Raw genomic sequence first — 20779 nt, 5'->3', positions numbered from 1 at the left:
ACACTGACCACAGACACACTGACCACAGAGACAGTGACCACTGTGACACACTGACCACGGACAGACTGACCACAAACACACTCATCAGAGACACAGTGACCGCAGACACACTGAGCACAGGCACACTGACCACAGAGGCACTGACCACAGAGACACAGACCACAGACACACTGACCGCAGACACACTGACCTCAGACACACTGACCACAGAGACACTGACCACAGACTCACTGACCACAGATACACTGTCCACGGACACACTAACCACAGACTCACTGACCACAGACACACTGACCTCTGACAACGTGTCAACGGACACTGTGACCACAGACAAACTGACCACAGACACACTGACCACAGACACAAGGTGACCACAGGCACACTGAACACAGACACAATGACCACGGACACACTGACCACAGACACACTGACCTCAGACACACTGACCACAGACACACTGACCACAGAGACACTGACCACAAAGACACTCACCACAGACACATTAACCACAGAGACACTGACCACAGACACACTGAACCTGGACACAATGACCACGGACACACTGACCACAGACACACTGACCACAGACACACTGACTACAGAGACACTGACCACAGGCACACTGAACTCGGACACACTGACCACAGACACACTGACCACAGACACACTGACCACAGAGACACTGACGACAGACACACTGACCATAGAGACACTGACCACAGATACACTGACTACGGACACACTGACCACAGACACACTGACCACAGACACATTGACCTCAGAGACACTGACCACGGACACACTGACCACAGAGACACAGTGACCACAGACACAGTGACCACAGACACACTGACCCTGACACACTGACCACGAACACACTGACCACAGACTCATTGACCACAGACACACTGACCACAGACTCACTGACCACAGACACATAGACCACAGACACACTGACCACAGAGACAATGAACACAGACACACTGACCACGGACACACTGACCACAGACACACTGACCTCAGACACATTGACCACAGAGACACACTGATCACGGACACACTAACCGTAGACACACTGACCACAGAGACATTCATCACAGACACACTGACCACAGACACAGTGACCACGGACATACTGACCACAGAGACACTGACACCGTACACACTGACCACAGAGACACTGACCACAGACACACTGACGACAGAGACACTGACCACAGACTCATTGACCACAGACACACCGACAACAGACACACTGACCACAGATACACTGACCACAGAGACACACTGGCCACAAACACACTGACCACAGAGACACTGACCACAGACTCACTGACCACAGAGACACACTGACCACAGAGACACTGACCACAGAGACACTGACCACAGACACACTGACCACAGAGAAACTAACCACAGACATATTGACCATGGACACACTGACCACAGAGACACACTGACCATAGAGACACTGACCACAGACACACTGACAACAGACACACTGACCACAGACACATTGACCTCAGAGACACTGACCACGGACACACTGACCACAGAGACACAGTGACCACAGACACAGTGACCACAGACACACTGACCCTGGACACACTGACCACAAACACACTGACCACAGACTCATTGACCACAGACACACAGACCACAGACTCACTGACCACAGACAGACTGACCACAGACACACTGACCACAGAGACAATGAACACAGACACACTGACCACAGACACACTGACCACAGACACACTGACCTCAGACACACTGACCACAGAGACACACTGATCACGGACACACTAACCGTAGACACACTGACCACAGACACACTGACCACAGACTCATTGACCACAGACACACAGACCACAGACTCACTGACCACAGACAGACTGACCACAGACACACTGACCACAGAGACAATGAACACAGACACAGTGACCACAGACACACTGACCCTGGACACACTGACCACAAACACACTGACCACAGACTCATTGACCACAGACACACAGACCACAGACTCACTGACCACAGACAGACTGACCACAGACACACTGACCACAGAGACAATGAACACAGACACACTGACCACAGACACACTGACCACAGACACACTGACCTCAGACACACTGACCACAGAGACACACTGATCACGGACACACTAACCGTAGACACACTGACCACGGAGACATTGATCACAGACACACTGGCCATGGACACACTGACCACAGACACACTAACCACACACAAGGTGACCACGGACACTGTGACCACAGACAAACTGAACACAGACACACTGACACAGACCACTACACACTGACACACTGACCACTGACACGGACAGACTGACCACAGACACAACTGACCCCCAACACACTAACCACAAACACACTGACCCCCAACACACTGACCACAGACACACTGACCACAGAGACACTGACCACAGACACACTGACCACAGATACACTGTCCACGGACACACTAACTACAGACTCACTGACCACAGACACACTGACCTCTGACAACGTGTCCACGGACACTGTGACCACAGACAAACTGACCACAGACACAAGGTGACCACAGACACAAGGTGACCACAGGCACACTGAACACAGACACAATGACCACGGACACACTGTCCACAGACACACTGACCACAGACTCACTGACCACAAAGACACTGACGACAGACACACTGACCATAGAGACACTGACCCCCGACACACTGACCACAGACACACTGACCGCAGACACACTGACCACAGACACACTGACCACAGAGACACTGACCACAGACTCACTGACCACAGATACACTGTCCACGGACACACTAACCACAGACTCACTGACCACAGACACACTGACCACTGACAACGTGTCAACGGACACTGTGACCACAGACAAACTTGACCACAGACACAGTGACCACAGACACAAGGTGACCACAGGCACACTGAACACAGACACAATGACCACGGACACACTGTCCACAGACACACTGACCACAGACTCACTGACCACAAAGACACTGACGACAGACACACTGACCATAGAGACACTGACCACAGATACACTGACTACGGACACACTGACCACAGACACACTGACCACAGACACATTGACCTCAGAGACACTGACCACGGACACACTGACCACAGAGACACAGTGACCACAGACACAGTGACCACAGACACACTGACCCTGGACACACTGACCACGAACACACTGACCACAGACTCATTGACCACAGACACACTGACCACAGACTCACTGACCACAGACAGACAGACCACAGACACACTGACCACAGAGACAATGAACACAGACACACTGACCACGGACACACTGACCACAGACACACTGACCTCAGACACACTGACCACAGAGACACACTGATCACGGACACACAAACCGTAGACACACCACAGAGACACTGGGAACAGACACACAGACACACTGACCACAGGGACACACTGATCACGGACACACTGACCGTAGACACACTGACCACAGAGACATTGACCACAGAGACACACTGACCACAGACACACTGACCACGGAAACACTGACCACAGAGACACACTGAACACGGACACACTGACCGTAGACACACTGACCACAGAGACATTGACCACAGAGACACTGACCACAGACACAGTGACCACGGACATACTGACCACAGAGACACTGACACCGTACACACTGACCACAGAGATACTGACCACAGACACACTGACGACAGAGACACTGACCACAGATACACTGACCACAGACACACCGACAACAGACACACTTGATCACAGATACACTGACCACAGAGACACACTGGCCACAAAGACACTGACCACAGAGACACTGACCACAGACACACTGACCACAGAGACACACTGACCACAGAGACACTGACCACAGAGACACTGACCACAGACACACTGCCACAGAGACACTGACCACAGAGACACTGACCACAGACACACTGACCACGGAAACACTGACCACAGATACACTAACCACAGAGACACACTGGCCACAAACACACTGACCACAGACACACTGACCACAGAGACACTGACCACAGATACACTGACCACGGACACACTGACCACAGAGACACTGACCACAGAGACAATGAACACAGACACACTGACCACAGACACACTGACCATAGAGACACTGATCACAGACACACTGACCACAGGCACACTGGCCACGGACACACTGACCACAGATACACTGACCACAGAGACAATGACCACTGTGACACACTGACCACAGACACACTGACCACAGACACACTGACCACAGAGACAATGACCACAGACACACTGACCATAGAGACACTGACCACAGACACACGGACCACAGACACACTGACCACGGACACAGTGACCACAGACACACTCACCAGAGACACAGTGACCACAGACACACTGAGCACAGACACACAGACCACAGAGACACTGACCACAGACATACTGACCACGGATACACTGACCACAGAGACACTGACGACAGACACACTGAACATAGACACACTGACCACAGACACATTGACTACAGGGACACTGACCACAGACACACTGACACCGGACACACTGACCACAGACACACTGACCACAGAGACTCTGACAATGGAGGCAATGACCACAGACATACTGACCACGGACACACTGACCACAGATGCACTGACCACAGAGACACTGACCACAGACACACCGACCACAGACACACTGACCACAGAGACACAGACCACAGACACACTGACTAGGGACACATTGACCACAGAGACACTGACCACGGACACACTGACCACAGACACACTGACGACAGAGAAACTGACCACAGACACACTGGCCACGGACACACTGACCACAGACACACTAACCACACACAAGGTGACCACGGACACTGTGACCACAGACAAACTGAACACAGACACACTGACCACAGACACACTGACCACAGAGACAGTGACCACTGTGACACACTGACCACGGACAGACTGACCACAAACACACTCATCAGAGACACAGTGACCGCAGACACACTGAGCACAGGCACACTGACCACAGAGGCACTGACCACAGAGACACAGACCACAGACACACTGACCGCAGACACACTGACCTCAGACACACTGACCACAGAGACACTGACCACAGACTCACTGACCACAGATACACTGTCCACGGACACACTAACCACAGACTCACTGACCACAGACACAGTGACCACTGACAACGTGTCAACGGACACTGTGACCACAGACAAACTGACCACAGACACACTGACCACAGACACAAGGTGACCACAGGCACACTGAACACAGACACAATGACCACGGACACACTGACCACAGACACACTGACCTCAGACACACTGACCACAGACACACTGACCACAGAGACACTGACCACAAAGACACTCACCACAGACACATTAACCACAGAGACACTGACCACAGACACACTGAACCTGGACACAATGACCACGGACACACTGACCACAGACACACTGACCACAGACACACTGACTACAGAGACACTGACCACAGGCACACTGACCTCGGACACACTGACCACAGACACACTGACCACAGACACACTGACCACAGAGACACTGACGACAGACACACTGACCATAGAGACACTGACCACAGATACACTGACTACAGAGACACTGACCACAAACACACTGACCTCGGACACACTGACCACAGACACACTGACCACAGACACACTGACCACAGAGACACTGACGACAGACACACTGACCATAGAGACACTGACCACAGATACACTGACCACGGACACACTGACCACAGACACACTGACCACAGACACATTGACCTCAGAGACACTGACCACGGACACACTGACCACAGAGACACAGTGACCACAGACACAGTGACCACAGACACACTGACCCTGGACACACTGACCACGAACACACTGACCACAGACTCATTGACCACAGACACACAGACCACAGACTCACTGACCACAGACACATAGACCACAGACACACTGACCACAGAGACAATGAACACAGACACACTGACCACGGACACACTGACCACAGACACACTGACCACAGAGACAATGAACACAGACACACTGACCACGGACACACTGACCACAGACACACTGACCTCAGACACACTGACCACAGAGACAATGAACACAGACACACTGACCACGGACACACTGACCACAGACACACTGACCTCAGACACACTGACCACAGAGACACACTGATCACGGACACACTAACCGTAGACACACTGACCACAGAGACATTCATCACAGACACACTGACCACAGACACAGTGACCACGGACATACTGACCACAGAGACACTGACACCGTACACACTGACCACAGAGACACTGACCACAGACACACTGACGACAGAGACACTGACCACAGACTCATTGACCACAGACACACCGACAACAGACACACTGACCACAGATACACTGACCACAGAGACACACTGGCCACAAACACACTGACCACAGAGACACTGACCACAGACACACTGACCACAGAGACACTGACCACAGAGACACTGACCACAGACACACTGACCACAGAGAAACTAACCACAGACATATTGACCACGGACACACTGACCACAGAGACACACTGACCATAGAGACACTGACCACAGACACACTGACAACAGACACACTGACCACGGACACACTGACCACAGAGATACTGACCACAGAGACAATGACCACAGACACATTGACCTCAGAGACACTGACCACGGACACACTGACCACAGAGACACAGTGATCACAGACACAGTGACCACAGACACACTGACCCTGGACACACTGACCACAAACACACTGACCACAGACTCATTGACCACAGACACACAGACCACAGACTCACTGACCACAGACAGACTGACCACAGACACACTGACCACAGAGACAATGAACACAGACACACTGACCACGGACACACTGACCACAGACACACTGACCTCAGACACACTGACCACAGAGACACACTGATCACGGACACACTAACCGTAGACACACTGACCACGGAGACATTGACCACAGACACACTAACCACACACAAGGTGACCACGGACACTGTGACCACAGACAAACTGAACACAGACACACTGACCACAGACACACTGACCACACAGACACTGACCACTGTGACACACTGACCACGGACAGACTGACCACAGACACACTCACCAGAGACACACTGACCACAAACACACTGACCCCCAACACACTGACCACAGACACACTGACTGCAGACACACTGACCACAGACACACTGACCACAGAGACACTGACCACAGACACACTGACCACAGATACACTGGCAACGGACACACTAACCACAGACTCACTGACCACAGACACACTGACCACTGACAACGTGTCCACGGACACTGTGACCACAGACAAACTGACCACAGACACACTGACCACAGACACAAGGTGACCACAGGCACACTGAACACAGACACAATGACCAGGGACACACTGTCCACAAACACACTGACCACAGACTCACTGACCACAAAGACACTCACCACAGACACACTGACCACAGACACATTAACCACAGAGACACTGACCACAGACACACTGAACCTGGACACAATGACCACGGACACACTGACCACAGAAACACTGACCACAGACACACTGACTACAGAGACACTGACGACAGACACACTGACCATAGAGACAGTGACCACAGATACACTGACTACGGACACACTGACCACAGACACACTGACCACAGACACATTGACCTCAGAGACACTGACCACGGACACACTGACCACAGAGACACAGTGACCACAGACACAGTGACCACAGACACACTGACCCTGGACACACTGACCACGAACACACTGACCACAGACTCATTGACCACAGACACACTGACCACAGACTCACTGACCACAGGATCACAGACCACAGACACACTGACCACAGAGACAATGAACACAGACACACTGACCACGGACACACTGACCACAGACACACTGACCTCAGACACACTGACCACAGAGACACACTGATCACGGACACACTAACCGTAGACACACTGACCACACAGACATTCATCACAGACACACTGACCACAGACACAGTGACCACGGACATACTGACCACAGAGACACTGACACCGTACACACTGACCACAGAGACACTGACCACAGACACACTGACGACAGAGACACTGACCACAGACACATTGACCACAGACACACCAACAACAGACACACTGACCACAGATACACTGACCACAGAGACACACTGGCCACAGACACACGGACCACAGACACACTGACCACAGACACAGTGACCACAGACACACTGACCCTGGACACACTGACCATGAACACACTGACCACAGACTCATTGACCACAGACACACTGACCACAGACTCACTGACCACAGACACACAGTCCACAGACACACTGACCACAGAGACAATGAACACAGACACACTGACCACGGACACACTGACCACAGACACACTGACCTCAGACACACTGACCACAGAGGCACACTGATCACAGACACACTAACCGTAGACACACTGACCACAGAGACATTGATCACAGACACACTGACCACAGACACAGTGACCACGGACATACTGACCACAGAAACACTGACACCGTACACACTGACCACAGAGACATTGACCACAGAGACACTGACCACAGACACACTGACCACAGAGAAACTAACCACAGACATATTGACCACGGAAACACTGACCACAGAGAAACACTGACCATAGAGACACTGACCACAGACACACTGACCACAGACACACTAACCACGGATACAGTGACCACAGACACACTCACCAGAGACACAGTGACCGCAGACACACTGAGCACAGACACACTGACCACAGAGACACTGAGAACAGACACACAGACACACTGACCACAGGGACACACTGATCACGGACACACTGACCGTAGACACACTGACCACAGAGACATTGACCACAGAGACACTGACCACAGAGACTCTGACCACAGAGACACACTGACCACAGACACACTGACCACAGACACACTGACCACGGACACACTGACCACAGAGACACACTGAACACGGACACACTGACCGTAGACACACTGACCACAGAGACATTGACCACAGAGACACTGACCACAGACACAGTGACCACGGACATACTGACCACAGAGACACTGACACCGTACACACTGACCACAGAGACACTGACCACAGACACACTGACGACAGAGACACTGACCACAGATACACTGACCACAGACACACTGACAACACACACACTTGATCACAGATACACTGACCACAGAGACACACTGGCCCCAAACACACTGACCACAGACACACTGACCACAGAGACACACTGACCACAGAGACACTGACCACAGAGACACTGACCACATACACACTGCCACAGAGACACTGACCACAGAGACACTGACCACAGACACACTGACCACGGAAAGACTGACCACAGATACACTGACCACAGAGACACACTGGCCACAAACACACTGACGAGAGACACACTGACCACAGAGACACTGACCACAGATACACTGACCACGGACACACTGACCACAGAGACACTGACCACAGAGACAATGAACACAGACACACTGACCACAGACACACTGACCATTGAGACACTGATCACAGACACACTGACCACAGGCACACTGGCCACGGACACACTGACCACAGACACACTGACCACAGAGACAATGACCACAGACACACTGACCATAGAGACACTGACCATAGAGACACTGACCACAGACACATTGACCTCAGAGACACTGACCATGGACACACTGACCACAGAGACACAGTGACCACAGACACACTGACCCTGGACACACTGACCACGAACACACTGACCACAGACTCATTGACCACAGACACACTGACCACAGACTCACTGACCACAGACAGACAGACCACAGACACACTGACCACAGAGACAATGAACACAGACACACTGACCACGGACACACTGACCACAGACACACTGACCTCAGACACACTGACCACAGAGGCACACTGATCACGGACACACTAATCGTAGACACACTGACCACAGACACATTGACCTCAGAGACACTGACCACGGACACACTGACCACAGAGTCACTGACACCGTACACACTGACCACAGAGACACTGACCACAGACACACTGACGACAGAGACACTGACCACAGACACATTGACCACAGACACACCGACAACAGACACACTGACCACAGATACACTGACCACAGAGACACACTGGCCACAAACACTCTGACCACAGAGACACTGACCACAGACACACTGACCACGGACACACTGACCACAGACACACTGACCTCAGACACACTGACCATAGAGACACACTGATCACGGACACACTAACCGTAGACACACTGACCACAGAGACAATGATCACAGACACACTGGCCACGGACACACTGACCACAGACACACTGACCACAGAGACACTGACCACTGTGACACACTGACCACGGACAGACTGACCACAAACACACTCACCAGAGACACACTGACCACAAACACACTGACCCCCGACACACTGACCACAGACACACTGACCGCAGACACACTGACCACAGACACACTGACCACAGACACAAGGTGACCACAGGCACACTGAACGCAGACACAATGACCACGGACACACTGACCACAGACACACTGACCACAGACACACTGACTACAGAGACACTGACGACAGACACACTGACCATAGAGACACTGACCACAGATGCACTGACTACGGACACACTGACCACAGACACACTGACCACAGACACACTGACCACAGAGACACTGACGACAGACACACTGACCATAGAGACACTGACCACAGATGCACTGACTACGGACACACTGACCACAGACACACTGACCACAGAGACACTGACGACAGACACACTGACCATAGAGACACTGACCACAGATGCACTGACTACGGACACACTGACCACAGACACACTGACCACAAACACATTGACCTCAGAGACACTGACCACGGACACACTGACCACAGAGACACAGTGACCACAGACACAGTGACCACAGACACACTGACCCTGGACACACTGACCACGAACACACTGACCACAGACTCATTGACCACAGACACACTGACTACAGACTCACTGACCACAGACACATAGACCACAGACACACTGACCAGAGAGACAATGAACACAGACACACTGACCACGGACACACTGACCACAGACACATTGACCTCAGACACACTGACCACAGAGACAATGAACACAGACACACTGACCACAGACACACTGACCACAGACACACTGACCTCAGACACACTGACCACAGAGACACACTGATCACGGACACACTAACCGTAGACACACTGACCACAGAGACATTCATCACAGACACACTGACCACAGACACAGTGACCACGGACATACTGACCACAGAGACACTGACACCGTACACACTGACCACAGAGACACTGACCACAGACACACTGACGACAGAGACACTGACCACAGACTCATTGACCACAGACACACTGACTACAGACTCACTGACCACAGACACACTGACCACAGACACACTGACCACAGAGACAATGAACACAGACACACTGACCACGGACACACTGACCACAGACACATTGACCTCAGACACACTGACCACAGAGACACACTGATCACGGACACACTAACCGTAGACACACTGACCACAGAGACATTCATCACAGACACACTGACCACAGACACAGTGACCACGGACATACTGACCACAGAGACACTGACACCGTACACACTGACCACAGAGACACTGACCACAGATACACTGACGACAGAGACACTGACCACAGACTCATTGACCACAGACACACTGACAACAGACACACTGACCACAAATACACTGACCACAGAGACACACTGGCCACAAACACACTGACCACAGAGACACTGACCACAGACACACTGACCACAGAGACACACTGACCACAGAGACACTGACCACAGACACACTGACCACAGTGAAACTAACCACAGACATATTGACCACGGACACACTGACCACAGAGACACACTGACCATAGAGACACTGACCACAGGCACACTGACAACAGACACACTGACCACGGACACACTGACCACAGAGATACTGACCACAGACACATTGACCTCAGATACACTGACCACGGACACACTGACCACAGAGACACAGTGACCACAGACACACTGACCCTGGACACACTGACCACAAACACACTGACCACAGACTCATTGACCACAGACACACAGACCACAGACTCACTGACCACAGACAGACTGACCACAGACACACTGACCACAGAGACAATGAACACAGACACACTGACCACGGACACGCTGACCACAGACACACTGACCTAAGACACACTGACCACAGAGACACACTGATCACGGACACACTAACCGTAGAAACACTGACCACGGAGACATTGATCAGAGACACACTGGCCACGGACACACTGACCACAGACACACTAACCACACACAAGGTGACCACGGACACTGTGACCACAGACAAACTGAACACAGGCACACTGACCACAGACACACTGACCACAGAGACACTGACCACTGTGACACACTGACCACGGACAGACTGACCACAAACACACTCACCAGAGACACAGTGACCGCAGACACACTGAGCACAGGCACACTGACCACAGAGGTACTGACCACAGAGACACAGACCACAGACACACTGACCACGAACACACTGACCCCCGACACACTGACCACAGACACACTGACCCCCGACACACTGACCACGGGCTCACTGACCACAGACACACTGACCACAGACACACTGTCCACGGACATACTAACCACAGACTCACTGACCACAGACACACTGACCACTGACAACGTGACCACGGACACTGTGACCACAGACAAAATGACCACAGAAACACTGACCACAGACACAAGGTGACCACGGGCACACTGAACACAGACACAATGACCACGGACACACTGCCAACAGACACACTGACCACAGACTCACTGACCACAAAGACACTCACCACAGACACACTGACCACAGACACACTAACCACACAGACACTGACCACAGACACACAGACCCTGGACGCAATGTCCACGGACACACTGACCACAGACACACTGACCACAGAGACACTGACCCAAGACACACTGACCACAGACACACTGACCACAGAGACACTCACCACAGACACACTGACCACGGACACACTAACCACTGAGACACTGACCACAGACGCACTGACCACATAGACACTGACCACAGACACACTGACCCCGGACACACAGACCACAGACACACTGACCACAGAGACACTGACCACAGACACACTGACCACAGTCACACTGTCCACAGAGACACAGACCACAGACCCACTGACCACAGACACACTGACCACAGACTCACTGACCACAAAGACACTGACCACAGAGACACTGACCACAGAGACACTGACCACAGACACACTGACCACAGAGACACTGACCACAGAGACACTGACCACAGAGACACTGACCACGGACACACTGACCACGGACGCACTGACCACAGACACACTGACCACAGAGACACTGACGACAGACACACTGACCACAGAGACACTGACCACAGATACACTGACTACGGACACACTAACCACTGAGACACTGACCACAGACACACTGACCCCGGACACACTGACTACAGACACACTGACCACAGAGACACTGACCACAGACACACTGACCACAGACACACTGACCAGAGAGACACTGACCACAGACACACTGACCACAGAGACACTGACCACAGACACACTGACCACAGTCACACTGTCCACAGAGACAGAGACCACAGACCCACTGACCACAGACACACTGACCATAGACTCACTGACCACAAAGACACTGACCACAGAGACACTGACCACAGAGACACTGACCACAGACACACTGACCACAGAGACACTGACCACGGACACACTGACCACGGACGCACTGACCACAGACACACTGACCACAGAGACACTGACGTAAGACACACTGACCACAGAGACACTGACCACAGACACACTGACCCCGGACACACTGACCACAGACACACTGACCACAGAGACACTGACCACAGACACACTGACCACATTCACACTGTCCACAGAGACACAGACCACAGACCCACTGACCACAGACACACTGACCACAGACTCACTGACCACAAAGACACTGACCACAGAGACACTGACCACAGAGACACTGACCACAGACACACTGACCACAGAGACACTGACCACGGACACACTGACCACAGACACACTGACCACAGACTCACTGACCACAAAGACACTGACCACAGAGACACTGACCACAGAGACACTGACCACAGACACACTGACCACAGAGACACTGACCACGGACACACTGAACACGGACGCACTGACCACAGACACACTGACCACAGAGACACTGACGTAAGACACACTGACCACAGAGACACTGACCACAGATACACTGACTACGGACACACTGACCACAGACACACTGACCTGACCACGGACACACTGACCACAGAGACACTGACCACAGACACACTGACCACAGATACACTGACCACTGACAACGTGACCACGGACACTGTGACCACAGACAATCTGACCACAGACACACTGACCACAGACACAAGGTGACCACAGGCACACTGACCACAGACACACTGACCACGGGCTCACTGACCACAGACACACTGACCACAGATACACTGTCCACGGACACACTAACCACAGACTCACTGACCACAGACACACTGACCACTGACAACGTGACCACGGACACTGTGACCACAGACAATCTGACCACAGACACACTGACCACAGACACAAGGTGACCACAGGCACACTGAACACGGACACAATGACCACGGACACACTGACCACAGACACACTGACCACAGACACACTGACCACAGATACACTGACCCTGGACACAATGACCACAGAGACACAGACCACAGAGACACTCACCAGAGACGCACTGACCACAGAGACACTGACCACAGACACACTGACCCTGGACACAATGACCACGGACACACTGACCACAGACACACTGACCACAGACACACTGACCACAGAGACACTCACCAGAGACGCACTGACCACGGACACACTAACCACTGAGACACTGACCACAGACGCACTGACCACAGAGACACCGACAATAGACACACTGACCGCGGACACACTGACCACAGACACACTGACCACAGAGACACTGACCACAGACACACTGACCACAGTCACACTGACCACAGAGACACTGACCACAGACCCACTGACCACAGACACACTGACCACAGACTCACTGACCACAAAGACACTGACCACAGAGACACTGACCACAGAGACACTGACCACAGACACACTGACCACAGAAACACTGACCACGGACACACTGACCACGGACGCACTGACCACAGACACACTGACCACAGACACACCGACAACAGACACACTGACCACAGATACACTGACCATAGAGACACTGACCACAGACACACTGACCACGGACACACTGACCACAGAGACACTGACCACAGACACACTGACCACAGACACACTGACCACGGACACACTGACCACAGATACACTGAACACAGAGACACACTGGCCACAAATACACTGACCACAGACACACTGACCACAGAGACACTGAGAACAGACACACAGACACACTGACCACAGACACACTGACCACAGACACACTGACCACGGACACACTGACCACAGACACACTGACCAGAGACACACTGACCACAGACACACTGACCACAGACACACTGACCACAGACACACTGACCACAGGCACACTGAACACGGACACAATGACCACAGACACACTGACCACAGACACACTGACCACAGACACACTGACCACAGACACACTGACCACGGACACACTGACCACAGACACACTGACCAGAGACACACTGACCACAGACACACTGACCACAGACACACTGACCACAGACACACTGACCACAGGCACACTGAACACGGACACAATGACCACAGACACACTGACCACAGACACACTGACCACAGAGACAAACTAACCACAGACATATTGACCACGGACACACTGACCACAGAGAAACACTGACCATAGAGACACTGACCACAGGCACACTGACAAGAGACACACTGACCACGGACACACTGACCACAGAGATACTGACCACAGAGACACACTGACCATAGAGACCCTGACCACAGACACACTGACCACAGAGACAATGACCACAGACACACTGACCACAGACACACTGACCAGAGACACACTGACCGCAGACACACTGACCACAGACACACTGGCCACAGTGACAAACTAACCACAGACATATTGACCACGGACACACTGACCACAGAGACACACTGACCATAGAGACACTGACCACAGACACACTGACAACAGACACACTGACCACGGACACACTGACCACAGACTCATTGACCACAGACACACTGACAACAGACACACTGACCACAAATACACTGACCACAGAGACACACTGGCCACAAACACACTGACCACAGAGACACTGACCACAGACACACTGACCACAGAGACACACTGACCACAGAGACACTGACCACAGACACACTGACCACAGTGAAACTAACCACAGACATATTGACCACGGACACACTGACCACAGAGACACACTGACCATAGAGACACTGACCACAGGCACACTGACAACAGACACACTGACCACGGACACACTGACCACAGAGATACTGACCACAGACACATTGACCTCAGATACACTGACCACGGACACACTGACCACAGAGACACAGTGACCACAGACACACTGACCCTGGACACACTGACCACAAACACACTGACCACAGACACACAGACCACAGACTCACTGACCACAGACAGACTGACCACAGACACACTGACCACAGAGACAATGAACACAGACACACTGACCACGGACACGCTGACCACAGACACACTGACCTAAGACACACTGACCACAGAGACACACTGATCACGGACACACTAACCGTAGAAACACTGACCACGGAGACATTGATCAGAGACACACTGGCCACGGACACACTGACCACAGACACACTAACCACACACAAGGTGACCACGGACACTGTGACCACAGACAAACTGAACACAGGCACACTGACCACAGACACACTGACCACAGAGACACTGACCACTGTGACACACTGACCACGGACAGACTGACCACAAACACACTCACCAGAGACACAGTGACCGCAGACACACTGAGCACAGGCACACTGACCACAGAGGTACTGACCACAGAGACACAGACCACAGACACACTGACCACGAACACACTGACCCCCGACACACTGACCACAGACACACTGACCCCCGACACACTGACCACGGGCTCACTGACCACAGACACACTGACCACAGATACACTGTCCACGGACATACTAACCACAGACTCACTGACCACAGACACACTGACCACTGACAACGTGACCACGGACACTGTGACCACAGACAAAATGACCACAGAAACACTGACCACAGACACAAGGTGACCACGGGCACACTGAACACAGACACAATGACCACGGACACACTGACCACAGACACACTGACCACAGACTCACTGACCACAAAGACACTCACCACAGACACACTGACCACAGACACATTAACCACACAGACACTGACCACAGACACACAGACCCTGGACGCAATGTCCACGGACACACTGACCACAGACACACTGACCACAGAGACACTGACCCAAGACACACTGACCACAGACACACTGACCACAGAGACACTCACCACAGACACACTGACCACGGACACACTAACCACTGAGACACTGACCACAGACGCACTGACCACATAGACACTGACCACAGACACACTGACCCCGGACACACAGACCACAGACACACTGACCACAGAGACACTGACCACAGACACACTGACCACAGTCACACTGTCCACAGAGACACAGACCACAGACCCACTGACCACAGACACACTGACCACAGACTCACTGACCACAAAGACACTGACCACAGAGACACTGACCACAGAGACACTGACCACAGACACACTGACCACAGAGACACTGACCACGGACACACTGACCACGGACGCACTGACCACAGACACACTGACCACAGAGACACTGACGTAAGACACACTGACCACAGAGACACTGACCACAGAGACACTGTCCACAGAGACACAGACCACAGACCCACTGACCACAGACACACTGACCACAGACACACTGACCACAGACTCACTGACCACAAAGACACTGACCACAGAGACACTGACCACAGAGACACTGACCACAGACACACTGACCACAGAGACACTGACCACGGACACACTGACCACGGACGCACTGACCACAGACACACTGACCACAGAGACACTGACGACAGACACACTGACCACAGAGACACTGACCACAGATACACTGACTACGGACACACTAACCACTGAGACACTGACCACAGACACACTGACCCCGGACACACTGACCACAGACACACTGACCCCGGACACACTGACCACAGACACACTGACCACAGAGACACAGACCACAGACCCACTGACCACAGACACACTGACCACAGACTCACTGACCACAAAGACACTGACCACAGAGACACTGACCACAGAGACACTGACCACAGACACACTGACCACAGAGACACTGACCACGGACACACTGACCACGGACGCACTGACCACAGACACACTGACCACAGAGACACTGACGTAAGACACACTGACCACAGAGACACTGACCACAGATACACTGACTACGGACACACTGACCACAGAGACACAGACCACAGACCCACTGACCACAGACACACTGACCACAGACTCACTGACCACAAAGACACTGACCACAGAGACACTGACCACAGAGACACAGACCACAGACACACTGACCACAGAGACACTGACCACGGACACACTGACCACGGACGCACTGACCACAGACACACTGACCACAGAGACACTGACGTAAGACACACTGACCACAGAGACACTGACCACAGATACACTGACTACGGACACACTGACCACAGACACACTGACCTGACCACGGACACACTGACCACAGAGACACTGACCACAGACACACTGACCACAGATACACTGACCACTGACAACGTGACCACGGACACTGTGACCACAGACAATCTGACCACAGACACACTGACCACAGACACAAGGTGACCACAGGCACACTGAACACGGACACAATGACCACGGACACACTGACCACAGACACACTGACCACAGACTCACTGACCACGGACACACTGACCACAGACACACTGACCACAGACACACTGACCACGGACGCACTGACCACAGACACACTGACCACAGACACACCGACAACAGACACACTGACCACAGATACACTGACCATAGAGACATACTGGCCACAAACACACTGACCACAGAGACACTGACCACAGACACACTGACCACAGACACACTGACCACGGACACACTGACCACAGACACACTGACCACAGAGACACTGAGAACAGACACACAGACACACTGACCACAGACACACTGACCACAGACACACTGACCACGGACACACTGACCACAGACACACTGACCAGAGACACACTGACCACAGACACACTGACCACAGACACACTGACCACAGAGACAAACTAACCACAGACATATTGACCACGGACACACTGACCACAGAGAAACACTGACCATAGAGACACTGACCACAGGCACACTGACAACAGACACACTGACCACGGACACACTGACCACAGACACACTGACCACAGAGATACTGACCACAGAGACACACTGACCATAGAGACCCTGACCACAGACACACTGACCACAGAGACAATGACCACAGACACACTGACCGCAGACACACTGACCACAGACACACTGACCACAGACACACTGGCCACAGTGACAAACTAACCACAGACATATTGACCACGGACACACTGACCACCGTGACACACTGACCATAGAGACACTGACCACAGACACACTGACAACAGACACACTGACCACGGACACACTGACCACAGACACACTGACCACAGAGACAATGACCACAGACGCACTGACTATTGAGACACATTGACCATAGAGACACTGACCACAGACACACTGACCACAGCCACACTGACTACGGAGATACACTGACCATAGAGACACTGACCACAGACACACGGACCACAGACACACTGACCACGGACACAGTGACCACAGACACACTCACCAGAGACACAGTGACCGCAGACACACTGAGCAAAGACACACTGACCACAGACACACTGACCAGAGACACACTGACCGCAGACACACTGACCACAGACACACTGACCACAGAGACACACTGACCATAGAGACACTGACCACAGACACACTGACAACAGACACACTGACCACGGACACACTGACCACAGAGATACTGACCACAGAGACACACTGACCACAGACACACTGACCACAGAGACAATGACCACAGACACACTGACCATCGAGACACTGATCACAGACACACTGACCACAGACACACGGACCACAGACACACTGACCACGGACACAGTGACCACAGACACACTCATCAGAGACA

This window comes from Mobula birostris, chromosome X, assembly GCF_030028105.1.
Source record: "Mobula birostris isolate sMobBir1 chromosome X, sMobBir1.hap1, whole genome shotgun sequence".
Lineage (NCBI taxonomy): Eukaryota > Metazoa > Chordata > Chondrichthyes > Myliobatiformes > Myliobatidae > Mobula > Mobula birostris.
This window is presented reverse-complemented; position numbering follows the sequence as displayed.